Genomic DNA, 5075 nt, shown 5'->3' on the forward strand with positions numbered 1-5075 from the left:
AGTTGGGTGCTATCAAAATAAACAGTTCAACAATCTATGTAAGGGAATTTTTATTTCATTTTCTATAAGATGCCATTTCTTATTAACTATATTAATTACTATATCTGTAGGAATGTTAGTAAAAAGTGATATAACGTCCAAAGATATGAGTTGATAATCTTTAGGTAATTTAATGCTTTTTATATCATTAACAAATTCAAATGAATTTCGAACATAACTGTCGTGACAAACATACTTAAAAAGAGATGCTAAAAACCTGTCAGAGAGTACAGAGGTGATCCCACAAACGATACTATGGGTCTGAAAGGTCGATTATTTTTATGTATTTTTGGCTGAAAATAAATCTTCGGTGGATTGAAGGCACCAGTTTTAATTTCTTACCTTGCTCGTTGTCAATAAAACCTTCTCTACTAAAGTGTCATTAATTTTGTTTTTATTTTGAACTGTTATCGTTGGATCTTTTAATTTTTTTATATGTCGCTTCATTCTTAGAATATTTTGAGATTTTTCAGATATTCAGTTCTATTAATGATAACGGTAGTATTACCCTTATCGGCCTTTAATACTAATATATTTTTTATTAAATCTTTAATAAAACAATTTCTTTCGAATGTTTAAAAGCCGTTGAAATTTGTTTTCTTTTGAAAAACTTAAAGGCTTATTGGAACGAACAAAGTTTGTTGTAACATTTATACATTGATTTCGTATTTGAATGCTCGTCTCGTCTTCGAACATATCTAAAATATACACCAAATCTATAATTAGGTCTTTGTGCTGTCTACTTTTCAAAGGTAAATTAAAAATTTTCTCCCTAAACTTAGTATATACTGTACCTCATTTGGTACATCTACATCACTGTGATTTACAATCCATTTATTATTTACTTTCGGGACCCTTTTAGTTTTGTAATCTAAATAAGTTTATTGAACTTATTTATTTGTTTGGCTTTTTTATTTTTTTAATTGATTACAATAAAACTTTTCTTGGCTATTCTTAAATCTATCAAGATCTGATGTATTTAAAGTGTTTTTCAGATCATTGACAGCTAATATTTTGTTAGATTCTAATTGCTTAATTTTCCAATGTATAAAAAAGAAATTTCTAAATTTAATATTTTCCTTTTGAAATCTTTTAAGCGCTGAATGGTGCTGATTTATAAGGGGTGATTCCTCTACCACTAAGTGATCTATACATTTTGCTGTCTTTAAAATATGTTGTGGAAAGACTTTAGCTCTTCTGCATCTTATTAAGAAAATTTTGTGACTATTATAATTAACCAATTTTCTGTTACAGTTGGCCCATGATTTTAAACTTCTTGCTACATTGGCACCGTGTATGTGTTCCATTTCTTGTATATAACCCATTTTTCTTCCCAGCTCCCAGTTTCCGAACGTCAGTTGTACACCTAAATGTAAATATAATTTTTATTGTTGTCGATCCAATAATATATAATGTGTTCTTTTTTATAAATTGACGATCAGAAAGAAATCAACAGAAGTCCCTTGTTTTAAATTTGTCGACGTTTCGCAAAATTTATTTGCATCTTCAGGACACTACAAAGTTAAGAGAGCAAAAATTACAATCAAATAAAAGTTTTTTCAAAAATTTAACAAACAACTTAAAATACATATCAGTGGAATTCCACACATATACAATTGGTAAAACTACCTTAATGTTAACAATTAAATAAAATAAAATACTCTCTGACAGGTTTTTTAGCATCTCTTTTAAATGGTATGTTTGTCAAGAACGACAGTTATGTCCGAAATTCATTTGAATTTGTTAATGATATAAAAAGCATTAAATTACCTAAAGATTATCAACTCATATCTTTGGACGTTATATCACTTTTTACTAACATTCCTACAGATATAGTAATTAATATAGTTAATAAGAAATGGCATCTTTATAGAAAAATGAAATAAAAATTCCCTTACATAGATTTGTTGAACTGTTAACATTTATTTTTGATAACAACTACTTTCAATACCAAGATGAGTTTTATCAACAGATATATGGACTGGGAATGGGTAATCGTCTATCACCGACGGTTCTGATTTAGCATAAGTGATTTATTATGATCAATGGGCTAAAAACTTCCTTTTCACTGCCGTTTTTTAAACGTTGGTGTTGATGATATTATAACTTCAATTCCTATTAATCAAGAACAAAGTATATTAGACATATTTAATTGTTATCACCCTAAACTACAATTTACATTGGAGAAAGAAATAAACAACAGCATAGCATTCCTTGACGTGAGACTAATTAGACACAATCAATTAATAGAGACAGATTGGTATCACAAGCCGACATTCTCTGAGAGATTTCAACTATTCCTCCGAACATTCCTTTGAAAAACAAAAAATTAATGTTATTAATAACCTGAAAATCAGAGCTACATCATTATCATCAATTAATTTTCATAATAAAAATTCTCTAAAAATATAATGAAAGTACAAGATTAAAAATAATATCCAATATTTGGTGATTAAAAAAATTCTTAACAAAAACCGTTGTAAAATCTACTAACCAAAATGATAGAGAAGTTTATTGTAAAATACCTTATATCGACTGTCTGTCAGAACAAATTAAAACACATTTATGGGTCATACTACAAAAACAGGAAAAAATAAAAATTACAACAAGGAGTCATAACACCATAAAGAGACGGTTCTTTTCAAAAACAAAATCAAAGAATAAAAAAGAACTGAAATCCGGCATAATATATAACATTCCTTGTACTCAATGTCCTAAAAGCTATGTTGGGCAGACCGGTAGATAAAACAGATTGAATGAACATAAAAATGATCAAAGGAACTTTCTTTTGAAATCTAATCATACCGCATTAGTAGAACACAAAATAGAGACAGGCCATAACTTCGATTTTGACAATACCACCATTTTACAAACACAATCTAATTATAAGAAAAGATTATTTGCAGAGATGATAGAAATCCAAAAAAAAAAAAAAAAATTGCGTTAATAAAAGAACAGACGTAGAAAACCTGAGTACATATTTTGATTCTTTCAAAAATTAAATAATATAACTTCAAAATAGTTTCTGTTTAAACTAAATAATATTTTTATATGTTTCTTTTTTTTTCAACTGTTCTTTATCTCCAGGTAAAAAATTATATTAGTATTTTATCAATCAGAATTAGTTGCTCTCTTATACGGTCAACGTAGGTACATCTGCACTGCTTGTCTGTGAAAGGAAAAAATTTTCGTGATATTTTCATACATACTAGTTATATGTTTTTTGTGCGTGTTATGTGTTTTAAAAAGAAAAAAGGGACATATACCACTCCTCCATACCATCCGTGTATTAATGGATATGACTAAGAAAGTCCAGATTTAAATGTGAGCAACATATACATATATTTTATTTAATTGTTAACATTACAGTAGTTTTTACCTTAATTGTATATGTGTGGAATTTCCACTGATATGTATTTTTAAGTTGTTTGTTAAATTTTTTGAAAAAACTTTTATTTGATTGTAATTTTTGCTCTCTTTAACTTTGTAGTGTCCTGAAGATGCAAATAAATTTGCGAAACGTCGACAAATTTAAAACAAAGGACTTCTGCTGATTTCTTTCGATCCTAATCCAATTTATAAAAAAAGAACACATTATATACATCGACAACAAATAAAAATTATATTTACATTTTGGAATTGTACAACTGACGTTCGTAAACTGGGAGCTGGAAAGAAAAATGGGTTATATACAAGAAATGGAACACATACACGGTGCCAATGTAGCAAGAAGTTTAAATCATAAATAACCAACAGAAAATATAATTAGTAATAGTCACAAAATTTTCTTAATAAGATGCAGAAGAGCTAAAGTCTTTCCATTAAACATATTTTAAAAGACAGCAAAATGTATAGATCACTTAGTGGTAGAGGAATCACCCCTTATAAATCAATGCCATTCGGCGCTTAAAGATTTTCAAAGGAAAATATTAATGAAATTTCTTTATACATTGGTACTAAGCAATTAGAATCTAACAAAATATTAACAATGATCTGAAAACACTTTAAATACATCAGATCTTGATAGATTTAAGAATAGCCAAGAAAAATCAATTAAAAAAAAAATAAAAGCCAAACAAATAAATAAGTTCAATAAATCCAGCAAATCAAAACTTCTATACAAAAGGGTCGAAGTAACAATAAATGGATTGTAAATCACAGTGATGTAGATGTACCAAATGAGGTACAGTATATACTAAGTTTAGAGAAAATTTTAATTTACCTTACGAAAAAGGAAATGAACCTTTAAAAGACCTAATTATAGATTTGGAGTATATTTTAGATATGTTCGAAGACGACGATTTGTTGTATAAATGTTACAACAAACTTTGTTCGTTCCAATAAGCCTTTAAGTTTTCAAAGAAAACAATTTCAAAACATGATAAAACAAACGGCTATTTTTCTTAGTAAGAATAAAGATAATAATATATTATATTAAAGGCCGATAAGTGGCAATACTACCGTTATCATTAATAGAACCGATCTAAAAATCTCAAAATATTCTAAGAGATGAAACGACATATAAAAAATTAAAAAAAAGATCCAACGATAACAGTTCACAAAAATAAAACAAAAAAATTATTGACACTTTAGTAAGAGAAGGTTTTATTGACAAACTTGTTGCCAAAAGAAATTTCAAAACTTGGATGGCTAATCCACTGAAGATTTATTTTTCAGCCAAAAATACATAAAATAATCGACCTCAGACCCATAGTATCGTTTGTGGGATCACCTCTGTACTCTGACAGGTTTGTGTCTCTCTTTTAAGGTTTGTCAAGAAATCCATTGTTATTCCAAAATTCATTTGAATTTGTTAATGATATAAAAAGCATTAGTTACTTCTAAAGATTATCAACTCATATCTTTGAACGTTATATCACTTTTTACTAACATTCCTACAGATATAGTAATTAATATAGTTAATAAGAAATGGCATCTTATAGAAAATAAATAAAATTCTTTACAGATTTGTTGAACTGTTAACATTTATTTTTTGATAACAACTACTTTCAATACCAAGATGAGTTTTATCAACA

This window comes from Sitophilus oryzae, unplaced genomic scaffold, assembly GCF_002938485.1.
Source record: "Sitophilus oryzae breed Bouriz unplaced genomic scaffold, Soryzae_2.0 scaffold_551_pilon_pilon, whole genome shotgun sequence".
Classification (NCBI taxonomy): domain Eukaryota; kingdom Metazoa; phylum Arthropoda; class Insecta; order Coleoptera; family Curculionidae; genus Sitophilus; species Sitophilus oryzae.